General features: G+C 33.7%; 1 protein-coding gene and 1 pseudogene across 2 annotated transcripts in view; one reads left to right on the plus strand and one right to left on the minus strand.

Annotated features, from left to right (window-relative positions):
• Positions 1 to 20525, minus strand: part of Sesn3 (sestrin 3) — a 68733-nt gene that overhangs the window by 28249 nt on the left and 19959 nt on the right. The window lies entirely within an intron of this gene.
• Positions 146 to 20087, plus strand: LOC106008347 (uncharacterized; annotated as a pseudogene).

Raw genomic sequence — 20525 nt, forward strand, 5'->3', positions numbered from 1 at the left:
CTAATTGTTTCACTTGCTATTCTATTAGTATTAATCATTGTCAAATGATATGCCTGAATGCTAGATTATTTGTTTTAAAACTATTAAATTTTTAAAATTAAAAAATATTTTACCATTTTTATTTAAGCATCACTATATATAAACCATGAGCATTCCAGTTATAGAGTACCACAATTCTTCCCGACAGGTATATTTAGTAGCAGTGACAGTTAGAAGAAGGTTCTTATACTTTAAATCCCCAGCCAAGAGAAGAGATAGAGAAAATGGGCACTTGATTTTATATAATAAGAGTAATATTTTAACATATTGAAAAGGAAAGGCTTCTACAGCCATAAAATAAAATAAAATATGGACTATGCCATAATTTACAAAATTTATACAGACTGAGTAGGAAAACTGAGGAACACTGGAACACATGTCTATTGGAAAGGATGCATTAAGCTCTAGGTGCCACCCAACCCTCTTGAGGAAACTTCTAAGATGAGAAAATTAGCCAAAGTAGTTCCTTATCCGAAAATGGCAGTATCTTTTGCATATCTCTTCTCCTTAGTGTAGCTGATTAGACGAATATTCCAACCAGCAAAAATAGATGTTGGTATGCAGCCTGTGAGTACCCTGATGTATAAGTTCTGCCTACAAAGAGCTGAAAGTACTCAGCTGGATAGCAAGATTCTTTCAGGACTATGTACAAGAGTTATGTGAAAGTAATGCAATCTGACTGAAAGAGTGTATCAGTCTATGGCAGACTGGATACAAGGTAAGGAAAACAGACATGATCCCGACCTTCATGAGCCTAGCATAGGCTCTTGATCAATTTTTAGATAACTTTAAACTTATGTTTCACAAAGAACTAGTTATCTAGATCCTATTTTAAAGTGATGACAATTAGGTCTTAACCAACTGGTCAAGGATCCTAGAAGACTTCATGTGAAATAGATTAACTCAGAATTTCTAATATTGGTGTTTCTTGCCTATTTCAACATACTTTATATTTATCTGGAAAAAAGAATTTTAAAAAGATTAATAGATTTCTCCCCTTTGATTCCCTCTGTAAGTTACAGAAAATATAATTTCAAACACTCTCCATATAACTTAATGGAAAACAATTTCAAGTGATCATTTCAAGTGAAAAACGCATTAAAAAAACTGATTCTGAGGAAAAATTGTAGGTATGTGGAGAAAAATGTCTATAGGGAGATTTGTTTTAAAAAATTATGAGTTGATACATTTACTAACCAAATATACCATTAAATGTTTGAAATTGTTTTGACTACAAAAATATTTTCTGGAACAGGAGATTTTTAAATCTGAAATACATTTTCATTATAAATGGAATTATAAGCTACCACATTTAGATGAACATAACAACTCTTAGTTTTAACCAGTTGCTGAGAAATTGAAACAATTTCATTTGTGTCAATATGTATTTAGTTAGCAAACATAAATTTTTTGCAGTGTGATAGGTAGGCAAATGGCAGAAATGTACACAACTATAACCTATGATATACACCAGGGCAGATGCATACACAAAGTGATGTGGGGAGACATCATTTTAGCAATTATCATTTACTTAGTCATTTCCATTTAAGTTATGTACAGTTTTCACTGTTATAATGTGATGATGAACACTTATGTATTTATTTTTTTTGAGACAGGGTCTTATTATGTAATTCAGGCTGACCTTCAACTCACTATGTAGCCCAGGCTGGCCTCAAACTCACAGTGATCCTCCTGCCTCAGCCTTCTGAGTGCTGGGATTACAGGTGTGTGCCACCATGCCCAGCTGGTGATGGTCATCTTTGTATAGAGATTTGAAGCATATTTTTTGCCTGCCCTACTTTTCTTGTTGCTGAGACAAAATACCAGACATCCCAAGTTAAAAGAGGAAAGGTTTATTGTAGCTCACAATTTGTAGAGGTTTCAGCTCATAGTTCGCTGGCTTCAAAGCAGAGTAGCATGGTAGAGGGGCATCACAGAGGAAAAACAGTTCATGGCAGACAGAAGGTAGGAAGGCAGCAAAGCAACCAAGTAGCAAGGAAGCAGCAGCAGTGGCCTGCCTCTCCCTTTTATCCCTTCCAGGCTACCTGCCCTTTGGGTGGTGCCTCCTCCACCCAGAAGTATGCCAAACCAATCAGTGGACTGATTTAAAAATCACATACCCTTAATACCAGCATCACACACCCTAGATCCATCCACCTCTGAAAAGACTGCAAATTTACTGAGGTTTAGGTAATAAATATTTTTAAATTTCTTGTTGTATACTGCCAATATATTAACAAATGTTTTAATGCTTCATTAGCTGAAAAAATGTCCACTTAACCTCTAATTCCAAAAGTGAAAACTGACATCTAAAAATATGCTTGATACCTTCATTATATGCTAATTTGTAGTAATTGTTCTTAAGCAGAGATGTGGATCAGATCTGTGGTGTTTTTTTTTTTGGTACTGGGAATCGAACTCAGGACCTTGCACTTGCCAGGCAGGTGCGGTGCCACTGAGCTAAATCCCCGGCTCAGATCTGTGTTTTTAATAATACAGTTCTGGAAGTAATGTAGCATGTGGACCTGAGAGGAAATCCAGTTGGGAAGCTATAGTAATAGTCTGGGATGGTAAGAGTCCAGGTCAGAGGCCATGTGGCCTGCCTAAGGGAACTGTATTCACTGAACACACAAGAAAGTAATGTCATTTTAAAGTTATATTATCATTTATACTTTCTCAGTTGTATTTTTTAAATGGCATTACTTTTGAAATGGTCAGTCTGATTCCTACTTCTTTGTAAAGAATGACTTTTCTAGTGAGGACCCTACTATTGCCACAATTGGCTGTCTTGTATATTTATATAAAGGTAAAAAACAATTTTAAAATGACCAAAGCAGCTCATAAATTCTCTAAACTCATTTTACTACAGAAAAATTTTTGCCACCCACTTTCTATTGTGGTATGATTTTAGTAAGAGAAAACACAAAAGAAATAGTGCAGCACAAAATCTAAAAGATTTATATTAAAATCATGGGCTGAAATTCTAGTCAAACCATGATACCTTTCCTCAGCTTTTCTTTCAAATCCAAAATGCCTAAGGACTGGGTTCCACTTTGTTCATATGCTAGTGAACTTTTCTGAAGTCCATAGGCTTGTGTTGCCTAACACGAGTGTGTTGCGATCAGACTAAGCCATGACTCAGCATGGCTCAACAGGCATATGTGGCCACAGCTACTATACAGGACAGTACTAAGGTCTTAATCTACCACCGAAGAGTTCTACTGCACAGTGTTGCTCTAGGCGCATCTTTGAGCTTATTTTTTTTGGTCACATAATTAGATATTTTTATATTTTTTGAAACAGTAAATGGTTGCTCTGAAGAGTTATTAGCTTTCATGGTTACACCGACTCAATCCCAGAACCAAACATTTTTTGTAATTGCAAAAATGCACTCTTCCAAATCAAGAGTAAACATAGATAGGGCCAAATCAGGAGAGGAAAAAACAACCAGCCAGAAAATGCTTGTCTCAATTTCCGTTCATATTACAGTCTCCAGAAAATTATCAGACCTGTCTGCCTGCCTGTCTGCTTTTCTTTCTTTTCTTTTTCTCTTTTTCTTCCTTTCCTTTCCTTCCTTCTCTCTCCCTCCTTTCTCCCTCTCCCTCCCCTTTTCTATAAAACCACATGAGATACATACCTTCTTAAATAAGTGTGCAGTACACTATTGTTACCTGTAAGCACTATATCATACACAGATCTCTACAATTTTTTCATCTTGCATAACTAAAATTTTAAACCCACTGAATAGCAACAACCCATTTCCCCTTACCACAGCCTTTGGGAACCACCATTCTGCTTTATGCTTTTTATGTAAGCACACTCTTCACATCACAGCTGAGACTTCCAGCCTTCTCATTTCTGCACAACTAGGTGTACCTCTTTCCGGGCAGTTCTCCCCTTACTCAGCTTTTACACGAACCACTCAACCTACTCGTTCACTCACTTTTTACACTCTTCCTAGATGTTCGCACATTCCTTTCCTCATAAATATTCATTATTTAAAATGAGCATTGTCTTCCATGACTTTCATCTTTACACAAACAAAATGCCCCTGAAATAAGTGACACAATATTGGAAGAGGATGGTGGAGCAGGTGAGGGGAAATAAGGGCTTGAGATAAAAAAATGAGCACACCACGCAACTTCTGAAGCTTTCGTTTGTAGCCATGAGCCAGCTCTCCTCTGCCCTGTCTGGCTATGAGGCATTCTGCGATACCATCTGGATTCAATATTTGTACCTTGAAATTATATGTTAAACTAATCTTTTACTACACACCACCTGGTGCTCCCACTTTCCTCTATAGATTATAAAATCACCTCACACAGCAGTAGCCCTGGTTCAGACTCACAGGGTTACCTTTGACTCGTGTGTGTGTGTGTGTGTGTGTGTGTGTGTGTGCGCGTGTGCGCGCGCGCACGCTGGCAATTCGATCCAGACCTCTGGACTGAGGCCTATGTAATTTTTATTTTGAGACAGGGTCTCATTAAGTTGCCCAGTTTAGACTCAAATTTATAATCCTCCTGCCTCACCCTCCCAGAGTGCTTGGATTATAGGCATGCACTGCCCCACCTGATTTATGCTTGACTTTTTATCATAGAACTCTGCATTAAGTAGCCAAATTCAATAATTACTTTTTACCAAACTAAGTCTTCAAGTCATCTTTTCTTAGCCCCTTATCAATCACAGGAATTTGCCTCATGCTGAGGAATATTTTCCATCACAACTAAGAATAATGTCAACTTTGGGGCATAGCTTTTCTTCTTCAGAGGCTTTGAAAAGATAACACAAATGTAAAAAAATGCAAAGGATAATATAAAATAACATTTTAATTTTTCTTCTGCCTGTTTTTCCCAATGTTAACAAGCTCTCCCAACAAAAACCCAAACTAGAAGAGATAAACATGAGCACAAAAAATTCAAGGGTTGTTTGATCAGTGAAAATGTTGACTCTAATGTTAAAAAGTAAAAAGAAGCATAAAAGAATTTAAGAAGTTTTAAACAGTAGTAACTTTGTGATTGGTTTCCAAGTATATTAAGACAACAATATTCTAGAAGTTGCCTAATTTTATCCCATAAAATCCCATCATTTCAATAAAAAACAAACTAGAAATCCATACTTCTATGTGTCAGTGATATGTATTCTAAGAGATTATTTTACCAGTATTGTGATTTTAACACATACCACCACTAGGAAAGTTTCTGTTTTCAGATACCTTATTACAGCTAAAAGAAGTTTTACTTGGAATTAATCAGTTGAGATGATCACTATTAAGTAATTATCTGTTGGAAAACAAAACACTGAAGTTGAATTATATTCAGAAAATTACTTATTTTGACACTCAACAGCTAAGCAATTGACTAGAACACTTTATATAAATTAATCTCAATAGAAAATTAAGATACTTGGAAGTTAGAAACTCTTAAAAATTATGTATCTTTAGTAGTAATCAGCAAATTATTTGCTTCCTAAAAGCTTGACTGCCAATGAAAATTAACTGCTGCATTTTAAGCTTCTAAATGCTTTACAATAAGTCATCAGATTTAATTTTCACTCATCTTTTCTTCAGTTTATTAGAATATGGAATGCAAAAACCATGCATTTCTATCCATTTAGATGTAAAAGCTGTTAATGTATTTACCTCCATAGGAGAAAAGACTATAAATAGTAAAATGTGTAATTTTACAAAGAAAGAAGAGATTTTTTTAAAAACTCTGCTTAACCTAAGGAAATTTGGGCAGAGTGAAATGAAATCTCACTCCACAGAGCTTCCTAATCTCAGTTTTTAAAGATATCCTTAGAAAATAGTTCACTTAATAGCTTCAACACTTTTAATATAGTATTGTCTTAACTATGAACCATATGCTCCAAACAAAATTTTTAATTGTAAACAAAATAAACCCAATTGTAATTGTCAATAAAAATAATGAATATCAGTGTGCCATTTTGGCAGAAACACTACAAAAAGAGCAAGGATGGGCAGGTAGCTCTATGCTATGAAATAATGCTAATGCCATGTTTCCTTGGCAGACAATTTCAGGTAGTATTTTTTTTGTAGAAATCAGTGATATCAAGAAAACTGCTATACAAACTCTCTAACCCTAAAGAAGAAAAGGACAGATTCTGAACTAAACTAATCATGATAGACTGGTGATTTTGCAAAAAACTCAACTGTAAATGTCAATTAGTACCTAGAATTCTGATATAGCTATTCTTACCATTCTTAGAACAAAAATCCAAAAGACTATTTTAGAATATTGTGAGTTTTCCCATGCTAAATTTAAAACATTTATTGATATTTTCATGTTATAAAAGCTGAGATCCATAGTCACTTGGTAAGAAAAGATCAGGAAATAGAAAACAGCAGTAACACCAAAGGTGACAATCATCCAAATCATACCAACATCTGTCCTCTTGCTTGGAACCAGTGTTTCAAGGACTACTAAGCATCAGGAGCCCAGCCAGGCACTGCAGAGTGTGTCAGAAGTTCAATGACACCTTACAGAGTACTCAAATTCACCATCCTGGGAATCATCTTATTCTTAGAATCTGAGACTTCAGGAGTGGATTTCTCTTTAACTGAGGTTTTAAAACCAAGGCTATCAAGTCTTTCCTGAAACACCTGCAATCCTGTGTAAAGTCACTTGAGAAACATCACAAAAACCCTGTTTACTAATAGGATTTAGCCTTGACAATGCATATGAATTTCAATTTTTAATTTGAAATCTCAAAATATTTCTACTCAAATGTACTGTATTCATCAACTGTAGTCCAGCAATTTATCTCCTCTCTCCAAACTAAGCTGGTTTCTTTTAGGCTGGGACAGTACTTTGTTCATCTTTGACCATTTCAACCTTAGTATGTTGTAGAAATGATCAGCAGTACTCTTTGTAGTAGAAACAGTTAAGTATTCAAAGATGAGTGGACTTCAAGAGAAAATCTGGCCTCACAAAAATATGTAGCTGGAAAAGGGTATTTTAGTAGCCTTTTCAGATAATTCTGAACATTCTTTGACTTGACAAATGGTATCCATTAGAAATGTGTTGTAATGTGGAATCTGAAACCTCACTGATAAAGTTTTTATTCTATTACATTAATATCAATTGGTTTATTTTGTCCTTTGAATGAATTGCTTTATCCATACAAGACTTTATAATATTAACCACTTATTATTTAGAAAATACTGGTTCACTAAGCTCTGCAGGTTTTTCAAATGTTGATACTTTTAATACAATATTAAAATTTCAATATCACATCACATCAGAAAAGTCTATCCCGATGTGGCCATGCTCATGGTAAAAGGTACTGATCTTCCAAAATTATTTTCTCCCAAATGCTGAAATGTTGTTGTTGATACCTTTAGTTATTTTCCTTGAAGTGACAGGCTCCCTTTATTCATTTTTGTGAAAATGTTGCCAAAATTTCCAAGTCTGAATGGCCAGTTATTTTCTTTCTTGTAAAAATGATCAATAGGAAGTAATTAGTTTATAAAAGCAACTAGCTCACAACTCAATTGCTTGAGTGCTTTTCCTTCTCACAAGCAGAAGTTTATGCATATTCTCCATTTTCAAACACAGATTATTAAAATGATAAGCATTCAGTGGTAGAGAGATAATTAAATGTATAATTTTTACTGTTTCATTAAGTACACCATTCAGTAAAACTGGCATTTTTTAAAAATTGTGCATGCTGAAGGTTAAGAAAAACAAGAACTACTGTTATAGTGTGATAATTCCTTTAATTTGTGCTTAAGGTGCCAGACACAGGTCCACAGAATCCATTCTGAGAACTGCTGATTGAAATAAATGTCTCTTTTCCTTTAGTTATACATCCTTACAAACTATTCAGTCACTTGCAAAAAATTTTCTGTATTTAGCTGGGTGTGCTGGCTCAGTCCTATAATCCCAACACTTGGGAGGCTGAGGCAGGAGAATTGCTGAGAGTTCAAGGCCAGTCTGGACTACATCATAAGATCCTGTCTTAAAAAAACAAAACAAAATTTTTTTTATGCATTTCCTATTTTTATATCAAAGTCTTAAATTTTCTGTAGAAGTATTTATTTCTTATTTGTAAAGTCAATCAGAAAACATGAGTGATTAAGAAAATTCTGTAAAAAGCAACATGTAGAACATATTATAACTATAATTAAGTTATACTGGCACATGAACAGACTCAGAAACCAATGGAATCATCCTAATTATGACTCAAAATCCAGGAATGATAAAAATTTATAATTCAACTACATATACACAATTAAAAAAAACTTTTACATGGTATAAAGCACCAAAAACAAAGTCAGATAGGAAATACTTACAATTTATCACAGACAATGACTGATAACCTCAATTAAATGTGAAGAGATCATAAAAATCAAGAGGGGAAAAAAACCCCATAACAGTCCAATAGAAAAACAGACAAAGAATAAGCAATTAGAAGAAATTACTCATAAAATTTGAAGAGCGGATATCTTATTTTACACAAGATACTGGCAAAAATCCAAGTTAGGCAGCATACTTCTTGACACGGTATAGGAGAAGAGGTGTTCTCAAAAACTGTGGGAATGCAAAACCACACAATCCCCAGGGATAGGAATTTGGAAATGGTTAGCAAAATCACTCAATGCATTTATTCTTTGACTCAGCAATCCCATATGTAAGACTCTATTTCTATTTAAAAAGCCATAAAAAAGATAAGGAAAATGTCTATATACTTGTAACTTGACTATGTATCGAATTAAGGCTTCAGCTTGAATTTTAAATTAACAGGATATACTGGGATTACAGGAACAAGTTAAATGTCAACACGAGGGAGAATGGAAAAATTATGAAACAGCCGGGCAACTAACTCAGTGTTTTCAAGTAATTAAAGACATGGGTTATGGGTTATTTCTCCAAGAGAGACTTAAAAGACACAACTACTGAATGTAAATGGTGGATCTAACTCAGAAAGTCAGCTCTAAAAACACATTAAACAATGGTTGTAAATTGAATAAGATGTAGATATTAGATGATATTAAACAATTAACGCTTATTTTGTTAGGCATGATACTGGGATTATAGTTATACAAAAAATGTGTCCTTATATTTTAATACATACTACAGCAGTAATGGTGAACCTTTTAGAGCTTTCAATGATAACAAACAGCCAGCTGCAGCATGAATGCCACAGGTTCACCACCACTGTACACCACTGCATGCAGAAGTAAAAGGAAATTAGTTTTGAGATTTAAATTATTTCAGCAACAACAACAACAACAACATGGGACTAATGAAGTAAGAGTGGTAAAATCTTGCCAATATTGAATGTGGTGACGAGTCTATGTAAGTTCATCACACTATTCTTTCTGCTTCTGTGCAGTTTGAAATTTCTCAAAATAATTTTTAAAAGATGCCTAGAAAAGTACATGACATGTAATAGGCATTTACAACATGGAATATTTACTATAAAGTTTCAATACAAGAAGAATAAATGTGCTATGAATAAACTTTTATTCAAATTAAAATTAAACACTGCAGCTTTTATTAAAAAGTATTAATTCATTCAATGAATTTTTTAAAGCTCTGTTACAGACTGAATGTTTGTACCCTCCCCCCATCCATATACTGAAATCCTATCCTAACCATCAATATGATTAGGAGGTGGGGCCAATGGAAGATGATTATGTATAAGGATGAACTCTTGTGAATGCCATGAATCCTTTTTTCGGATTTTTGAGTCAGGCTCTCGCTATGTAGTTCAGACTGGCCTTGAACTCACTATGTAGCCCAGGCTGGCCTCAAACTGATGGCAATTATCCTACCTCAGCCTGATTAACACCCTTAAATAGAGACCTCAGGGAGCTCAGGTTCCTTCCTTCAATGTTGAGGACACAATGAGAAGACAGCTCTCTGTGAACCAAGAAGCAGTTGTCATTAGATACCAAATTTGCTGGCACTTGATCTAAGACTTCTAGACTACCAGAAACATGAGAAATACGTGATTTTTGTTGCAGTAGGCTAAACAAAGTCAGATAAACTCATAATCTAGAAAACACTGGACCAAGTTCTAGAAATTGAAAGGTAAATAAAACAAAAGTGCTGACCTCAAGGAAACACCAAGTAAATAAATATGGATACACAATTACAATACATGTTGGGAGGTCTAACAGAGGTAACTAAAATAGGAATGCCCAACTGCCTGCGAGAGTATGGACCAAAAAAGACTTCTACGTAAGCTATATCTTTAGAAAGAGTGGAAATTTTTCAGGCTACCGACGGAAGGAAAATCTTGATATAACATATCAGGCAAAAGGAATGGAAAACAGAAAGGCCTGACACATTTGAAGAACTATAAGTTGTTCTCTATGACCCATAAAATTTTCTCAGGAAATAAAGACTAGAGACAAAGGTAAGATTTGTAAATGCCATACTAAGAGCTTTGATGACACATAAACAATAGACAATAATAAAATGATATTTGTCTTTCAAGAAAATATTTCTGGTATCAGAAAACTGAATGGTGAAGGGGAGGCTGGAGGAATAAAACCTACTATAATAATCTAAGAAAGGGAAGATATGAGTTAACTAAGGGGTATGGATTTAGGAAGAGTTATGTCAACAGCTACTTAGGAGACAGAATAAATAAATAGAACTCAATGACTGAATATGAGAGTACTAAAGTAGTGACGGAAATTTAGGATGGCTCAGAGAAGTCTGAAATGAATGACTGGATGGATGAATGACACAAAATGGCATAAAAGAAACCAACACAACGAGGTACTATGGATTTGTTGATTTTAATAATCCAGGGATACATATTTATAAGGCAGGGATGTAGAAGGACATGAGTTTCAAGGATATGAGTTTCAAGGATATGAAAGTACTGGTCAGAGTCCTTATTTAATTATTTTAGTTTGTATTTGAAGAACTAAACTATTATGCATATAATACTCTAACATTTAATAACAACTCCATATTAGGTAATCTTGCCACTTATCAATGACTCTAATATGCTTTCTATTTCTACCACCACTACCCTAGTTTATCCTATCATATTCCCAGCTATGGAGGTTAGGGATAGCAACAAGAAGGTACGATTCCAACATTTTGGCCCCTAACTTGGCTTTACAACTTTTGTTTCCCAAATTGGAAAAATGAGTACTTCAGCTACTATAATCTGGTGACTCCCGAATATTCCTTTGTATTCCAGGGCTTTAGTTCCTTTGTTCTTCAATTTCTTTGTAGAATGGCCTCCTTGCTTGACATTTATTACAATGTTGCTAAATCATCAGGTTTGGCTATAAATCCCCAAGTTAGTTTTTCCCTCTTGTGGGTCCCCATTTATAACACTGGTATCATTTTATAATCTGGTTAGCGTTCAGTCTTATATAATGACTAATTTAGATCAGGTTGTCAATACATGCTGATTAATGACTTGCTTATAGGTTTCATATTATTGAGCCTATTATACATGTAATAATATTAGTAACTATTTTTGAATAACAATCAACTTGGAAATTGTTTTGGCATCCTGGACTCATATCCCAGTCCTAAAATACAAACACACATACACACACATGAATATTTCACAACATCTACTGATTTTGAATTTCTGTTTTGTCAACAAAATTCTGAGTATAGTTTTGATAGAAACTGAAATTATGCTATAATTAAGACTTATTAAAGTAATTATCTTCTAATAATTACAAAGACTTTAATTTAGCATTCTACTGATAGCTCCTTCTATTTTCCAGATTGGCTTGCATATAGATGCCATTTCAAGTACTTTTAGGTCCTGTGTCATTCTATTTTAACTAAGGATAATAGGTTCTATTCCCTTTAGCCTATACTTAAGCCTTTAATATTTGTATTCTTAATCCATAGGTTTTTAGTTAAATTGAATAAGACTGTTCATGTGATCTAAACATTACTAATTTTTAAGCACTAAAGGTACATTTAATGGGTACCAGAGCATTGTAGTAGGCATTCTAATTTAAAAACACATTTTCAACAAAGAAATTAATCAATCAGTATGAACAAACTTAATTCTTCATTCTAAGTAACATATAATAGCTGGCCACCTGCCTGCCTGCCTTCCTCTCTCCCTTCCTTCCAGTACTGGGGAATCCAACAGGGCTAAGCAAGCATTCTATCACTGAACTACAGTATTCCACTTGCCCAGTAGCTCTTTTAAAACCATTATAAATTATAAAAGCTGTCTAAAGGGATTTACAAACTAGTTGGTGAAATTAGGCATAGACATTCAGACTGATAAACAGAATGCTATGTGACTGAACGCTAGAGGTAAGGTGATATAATGGAAAAGATACTAAAACTCTGGAGTTCTTTACCCTTGTTGACCACTAAGAAACCATGATTAGTTTATGGGGCATCAATATTGTATTCTCATTTGGAAAATTGGAGAAAGACAATTCCTAAGGCCCTTTTCGCATTAACATTTGATTATCACACAGAACACTATATGAGAGACTCTAAAGGCTGGCAGAAAATTTTTAGAAACAAAATAAAACATTCTAAAATTTTTTCCTCATTACTTTTACTAGTTTAAAACATACTTTATTGATTTTTAAAAAACCATTTTACTTAATATATAAAAAATTGATTATGATAGGTTCTGGATTTTTGGTAAAACATTAAAAAATCTATATCATAGATACATAACTTATTTGAAAATAACAGAATAACTTTAATTTTGAATATATTTGATTCTTTTCAGTGTTTTATATTCTTTTTTTTTTTTGGTACTGGGGATCGAACTCGGGTCCTTGCGCTTGCAAGGCAGGCGGCGGAACCACTGAGCTAAATCCCCGGCCCAGTGTTTTATATTCTTTATAGATGATCCAGTCAAGAAAATATACCACACCCTAAAAATTTAAAAATCTATTTATCTCCAGGATTTATGGTGCTTAATGATTTTCTTCTTCCTCTAGTTTTTCCTTAAATCCAGAGATTATAATTAAGAAATTTTATGTAAATGTTAAAGGCAATCTTAGATAATATTAATAAGATCAATAATCTTTATAATCTGTTACTACAAATTATTTTTCAAAGTCCTCACAAATTCATTGCATGGATTTGTTGCCCTCAAATAATTCTATTAAGATATGTATTACAGAATTTTAGTAGCAGCATTAAAGATTACTTGGTCTCTATACATTGACCTTTAACTTTCCATAACCTTTGTTAAGGACTCCATACAATCCTAACAGGCTTCAAATACTGTGGCTTCTCTAGAATGAAACCTCCATAGACAGGACATTTTTCACTTCTAAAAGAACTATGTGATCCTCATTGTGCCAGCTGTTGTTTACAACTATCAGGGTATACAGGTTGCCTGGTAGGTCTGGTAGGTCAAGATGCCTCACTCAAATGGCTGGCTGCTGCCCTGGGCTCTTGAAGACCTTGCTCCTCCTCTGCTTCGGCCTCCTCTAAGCATGGGTACACGGCTCCAGAAAGAATCATCCAAATAGGCAAAGGCTAAAGCTTCAGAGCCTTCTGAGTTTTTACTGTTAGTCCTTCAAAGGTTAATTCTACTTTCTAAAGCTAAGCTTTTAGTTTCTCTAGTTGCACCCCCAAATTATCAATTTTCTGAGATAAGTATATTATGCTCCAAGCAACTTTGAAATTTTTCAGTATAGTTATATGAGTGGTAAGGAAAAATTAGTTAAAATTAGTTATATAAGTGGTAAGGAAAAATTAAATTCAATATGACAACCATTAAAGACAACCATTTCCTAAGTTACACATGAAAAAGTACATTTCCAAACAAATAAAACTAGTCCAATGACAGTTTCTACAGGACTTAAAAGACTAATCAATTTTGCTCTACGACCAAGAGCAGAAGTGAACTTACTAAAGCAAAGTTAAGTTACTCATCTACAATGTGAATAAAATAATTTAAAAATAATAATTTGGATAACATGATTTAATCAACAAAATTTAGTTGGCAAATGTTTTAGATATTTTTAATACATCAAGGCTTTGTATTCCATATAGCAGATAGATATAAAATTCCTTTGTATTTTTATTTGATTCCTTAGCAAAAAAACATGAAAGTTTCATATAATACTGTATGGAACAGAGCCACTAGCTTAATTTCATTAACAAATACTGAAGTATTATTTCTTAGACAAAAAATATAGATTCATAAGTCTTGAGTAGCAATATTCCACAAGCTTATAAGACAATGATATCTTCACAAAAACTGGCAATTTCTCCAGGTAATATGTACCTTTTCTAATTTAAAGAATAGGTGGCTGTTTTTCATATTACAAATAAAAAAAGAATTAAATATTTAAAAAATTCATTCTTCCAGATAAAAAGGAAAGTAATAAACTGTTATAGCACTAGTGGAGCATCTAAAGAGTAGGTAAATATTTCATCTCTTTAAACCTCAATTTATTCTTTCATGAAGTAGTGATGGTGTCTGAACTTCGTAAGATTATTATATGGATAAAATGAAATAAGGTATGAAGAGAAAACCTAGTGTATTAACAATATAATGAGCACAAAATAAAGAGTAGCCATACATTCAACTTTTAGATAATACCATTTCTGGTAAGGTTTAGTAATTTCCCTTTATTCTAGATTATGTTTTCTTAAGAAATAAATTATTGTTAGTATTATATTCCCCTAAAACTCATTTATTTGTGTGTCCCTTCCCTCTCTTCTCTGTATTTTTTTCTTTCTTTCTGAGTATAAAAATAACACTTCTCCAAGGTGGAAAATAGAGTACAAATATTTAATGAGCAAGAATCCTTTATAAACTCAACGTACAAAAATAACCCATTGTTAACATGGCAGAGTCTATCCTTCAAAGATATTTTTAAGCATATATATGTAAGTTGTTAAAAAATTGCTAGCGATCATAATATAATTTTATATTTTATCCATAATTCCCCCTAAGCAAAATTTTATTTACCTCATAATAATCAATAATGCTTTTAATTATGCACTTAGGTGACAAGTTCATGACATTTCTAGATAGTGCTCACAAGTAACAAACTTCAAAGCCATCTATTGCCCACATGATTTAATTTTAACAAGAGAAAACCACTGAATTCTTATGCTTTATTGATCACATCTATAGTTAATACACTTACTAAATTGTATTATTTCAATGAATTAGCTAAAATCCAAGTAAAAAATGAAAATAATCTTTTAAATTGCAGTCATTTTGCTACAACATATACGTGTGCCCCTAAAACAAAAATCATATACTATGCGAAATCATGCAATAAAAACCACAGGGCTTTTGGGACAAAGGAAGGAAAGGGCACAACACTAAAAACAACAAAACTCTATCAGTTATACTTTCTTTTTTTAAGGAACTTACTAAAACTGCTACCATAGTTTCACACAGGTTAAGCTGTTTAAAAAAACCCACATAAATATTACTAAATGGTACTTTACCTTGAAAAGAGACCTGAAGGTTATTTATAGAAGTGGGTGTTGAGAGGGGTACAGCTTTACTAGTTATAAAGTAGAGGAAGGCGGATGATCTGAAATTGGATGGAAAGATGTAATGCTAGATATGTGTGGACAGTGGTAAAATAAGGCAGAGGGCAGATGTTTGATATGTGTGTGGCTTTGGGGAAGTTCAGATCTGCTGGATGCAGTTTACTGAATTCTCTTAGTGTTTCTCATTTTCAAAACTGCTCATAAGCAAACACAAAATGCACTCTTTTGCTAAAATGATTCTCATATAACTTGGAACAAACTGTCATGCTGCATTTTACCACCACATCACTTATGTATCTCTCTCTCTTTTTTTTGGTACTGGGGATTGAACTCAGGTCCTTGCACTTGCGGGGGCAGGCGGCAGAAACACTGAGCTAAACCCTTGGCCCTTATGTGTCTCTTATTAAAACAAAACGGAAGTGTAAAGCAGCCCTTTCATCCCAATATACTAGATTCAAGAATATTTAATTATGAGAAACTTAACTATTCTTATTTTAAAAAGTTAATTTGACAAAGTTTGTCAAAGTGAAAGGAATGAAAAACTACCTTAAAGTTAGAAACTGCTTCAATTATGATATACAGTTCACTACAAATAATACTCTATAGATAAATATTTGTCTTCCTTAAATCAAAGCTTTGACCATAATAAAAATAAAAGCAAAGTTAGTTTAGGCAGCTTATAATTACATTTGCATTATTTTATCTCTAAGAGCTAGGCCAGATTTTGGACACTTTATTCTTCAAAAAACCTACAATATTTGTACATATTAACTAAATAACTAGCTAAAATTAACATTATAACATTTATACAATTAACATTTATAGAATAACCATCTTTTTCTTCTTTAGGCCTCAATAGCTAAAATTTCTAAATTAACAAATAATGTTCAAATTGTGTATTTGATGAGATTCTGAAATTTATAGTTGTCTTATTATTTACTATATACTAGAAAAGTAGAACAAGTCAGGCACAATGGCACATGCCTATAATCCCAGCTACTTGGGCAGCTGAGAGTGAAGGAGTACAAGTTTGAGCCTAAGGTGACCTAATGAGACCCTGTCTCAAAACAAAATTTAAAACAAAAACAAGGGCTGGGACTATACCTCAGTGGTAGAAGCTTGCCTAACATGCACAAGGCCCTGTGTCCAATCCTCAGGTTAAAAAAAAAAATGTAGAAGATAAAATTGTAGCTATCTTTTGAATTTAAAACCAATTTTCTGAGAAAGTGTTAGTAAGTATATCAGGTAGAGAAAACCTAGAACAACTGACATGACAACATAAAAGAATGCTACATAGAGTAATTATCTTCATTCATTTCCAAATTATATATATTTTAATGTCTTCTCATAAGTCCTCATTAGCCACTTATGCACGCATTATTATTGTATTGGTGATTTACCCACAGCTACTATGGAAATCTATTAAAAACCTATGGGCATTGCTTTATCTCAATGCATCATTAATTTATCATCTCACTTGAATTTGCACTCTGCACTATTCATTAGTTAAATTACTTGTCCTACTCTATTATTTCAAAATAGTAATAGCTTTTAAAGTTTTTATAGACTAGATAATATTAAAAACAAAAAATGACAATAAAGTAGATGGTAAAAATAATCTGTAATCCCACCCTCTAAAGATATTGTTAATTCTGAAATCATCCTTTTGTATCTTATCTTTTTAAAATTGAAAATGAAAAACTTCATATACTTAAAAAAAACCCAGATTTTTCCACCCAATCTATGATGGCCATTTATCTACTTCTATACCTAGATCTGTATCCAAAAAGTTGCCCAGTATTACACTGTACATGTGATAATTTCTTTAACTAATTCCCTCACCAACAGCTTAATGCTGAATATTAAGCATTTACTAATAACACTTTAAAGATGAATGCTGATTCAACTAGAAATAAACCCTCTTCTGAGATAAGGTTAATCAACAAAACCCAAGTAAACAACTATAGAAAGGCAAAGGATAAGGGCAAAGACAGATACAAATAATAGCGTGATCTTAACTTCCTAGCTTCTAATGTACATCATCCTCACTGACCTTGACTGAGGTTGAGGGGGCCTAGCAGCTGGACTCAATGGGATCTGCTTCTTACAGAAAAGGTAAGGATGGAAGAGGAATCAAACACGAAGGCAGATTTTTTGGCAGAGTCTTTTTAAGTAGGATAAGCCATCTGTAGACCCCAAATTGTAGGAATCAGAAAAAAAATGGTACTTATTAAGGTTATAGTTTTAATCTTGTCATTGCTTTCAGTGTACCAAAGATAATTTTGTTTAAATGTAATCAAGAATGACCCATAATTTAGGCAGCATTTTTATTCTTCATAAGAATAAAATTACAACCAGAGGTAGGCAATTCTTTTCTCTCAGCCATGAGCCCCAATCTTAAGCTTATATCTCAGTTTCTCAAGTTTTCTATTAATCTGAAGATAATAATTATCATTAAGAGAAAGAATTGTGTATCATTTCAAAATACTCAAAGTGCTACGTAGAAAAAGATGTTTTGCTAGCTTAATCAGTCATGCAGTAATTGACAGGAAATATTCTCATACCTTACTTTTGCCATATTGCTATTTTAGACCATGAAAATGCTTTTTTAAATTTCTTTTTTTAAGACACTCAAAGTCAAAAGCTGACTGTCCATTGCCATGGAAACAGTTCTATTTAAGGTACTGTATTAGTCCTTTTCTCACAGAAGATAGAAAAACGGTCAATAGAACAGCATCATTCTTCACGATTCAGAATTAAGTATGCAGCTGCATGTGCTCCTGGTGCAATCAATGTAAGAGAATTTGGAAGTAGGATGGAAGGTAATTTAATAAAGCCCATATTCTCCCTGATTAAGATCAATACAGAGTAAAATTTTATACTACAAATAAGGCAGTATGAGGAAAACACCCATTATCGCAAAATTACATGCAACCAAAAAATAAAATAATATCATTTATTGTTATTGTCCTAGAGTTGCAATTAACTGAAACAATCTTTGCTTTTCAAAGAGAAACCTTCTATTTATTTGAGGTCCATATGTAATATCTATATACCTTAGGTCTATTTTGCTTTTGTTTATAGACTTCCTAATGACTTTCAAATATTCTCTTTGTAAATGAAGAGCTAGAAAATTGCCATAGGTGAAAAAGAATATTCATAATTTATATACATACTTAATTTTGTCCAAAGAGTCAAGACAGTAAAAAAGTATCAATCCTAAATTTGTCTTTAGGACAAATATTATAATTTGTCCTTTAAGAAAAAAAGTCTTCTGTCCATTGAAAGCTTAAAATATCAATCTTCCTTAAAATAAAAATAATCTAAGATAGAAAAACCCATGAGAATCTACCAATGTCAGCACTAAAGCAGATTTTTATGTAAGCAAGAAATTTCAAGGAACAGTTTCACTTGCTTTCAGTCACAAATTTCTAGAACCCAATTATTTCTTTTTTCCTTATACTAAAGTTCAGAATTTAGCAACAATAAAATAAGGCATATTTTTCTTACGGTGAGAGCATAATGTACCTGAAGGTTTTATTTTGCAACTATTTTTTTAAATAGCCAATAGGGATCTTTCTAATTTTACAGCTGGTACAGCCATTAGTATCTACAGAGGGTAGGGTTTTAGTACTGATTAATTTGTAACAATTTCTTTTTTTTACATTTTTCAAACAATTGGTAAAGCATATTTAAAGTAAAATGGAGGGTTGTGTGTCTGAGATGCCGCCACTGTAGTCGCAGACGGCTTGCCGAGGCCGTTAGTGCTCCAGACCGAGACTGGCGCCTCCGCCACGTCCCGCTACCCAGGCCCCCGACCCCAACATGTCTCTGTTCGTCAGGCTGTGGCCGATGACACTAGGTCTGAAGATTCACGGCGTGAATTTGGCAGCTGTGGTCCCACAGTTGATGTGTATGTTCCACTCGATTTCTACATTCGTCGTCCAAGAGGATTTGCTTATGTTCAATTTGAGGATGTTTGTGACGCTGAAGATGTTTTACATAATTTGGACAGAAAATGGATTTGTGGACATCAGACTGAAATACAGTTTGCACAGGGGGATCGGAAAACACCAAATCAAATGAAACCCAAGGAAAGAAGGAATGCGTACAGTTCTTTATGTTACAATGATTATGACAGATACAGGTGTTCTAGAAGCCGGAGTTATGAAAGGAGATCAAGAAGTCGGGCTTTGGATTACATCTGTAGAAGATCTTATAGTCCTAGAAACATTACACCGACTGGAAGACCACGGCGTAGCAGAAGCCATTCCAACAATGATAGATTCAAACACCAAAATCGATCTTTTTCAAGATCTAAATCCAATTCAAGATCATGGTCCAAGTCCCAGCCCAAGAAAGATATTAAGGCTAAATCACATTCTAGGTCTGCATCTCACACCAAAACTAGAGGCACCTCTAAAACAGATTCCAAAACATATTATAAGTCTGGCTCAAGATATGAAAAAGAATAAAGGAAAAAAGAACCACCTACATCCAAATCTTCTCAAGTCAAGATCACAGTGTAGGTCTAGGTCAAAATCTAGATCAAGGTCTTGGACTAGTCCTAAATCCAGTGGCCACTGATAGTATAAACCATGATAATTTTTTTGTTTGTTTTTTTGTTTTGGTACCAGGGATTGAACTTGGGTCCTTGTCCTTGCGCAGCAGGTGGTGAAACCACTGAGCTAAATCCCTGGCCCAAACCATGATAATTTTTATGCATGTATCATTCATTTACTCATAGTTTGGTGTACTTAAATTATCAGGATTACAATGTTGCAATGATGCTTAAAAAACACTTGTTAGTTTTCCCTGTACTAGGCAATGGTTATATTAAAATGATATGCTGTTGAGAAGACACTATTAAGAGTCCAGTTTGTTTAATGTTATGGGCAGCTACCAATATGTGGTGTCTCTGTATATTTTTGTAAAGAGTCTCATTTTTTATGCTTGAAGTATTTGGTGAAAAGATGTTGGTTGACCATAATTTGCAACATTGTCTTATTAGAAATAAAGTTTCATATCCAT

The sequence above is a fragment of the Heterocephalus glaber genome, unplaced genomic scaffold (genome assembly GCF_053883595.1).
Source record: "Heterocephalus glaber isolate CG9 unplaced genomic scaffold, H.glaber_assembly_v1.0 deba00001429, whole genome shotgun sequence".
Classification (NCBI taxonomy): domain Eukaryota; kingdom Metazoa; phylum Chordata; class Mammalia; order Rodentia; family Bathyergidae; genus Heterocephalus; species Heterocephalus glaber.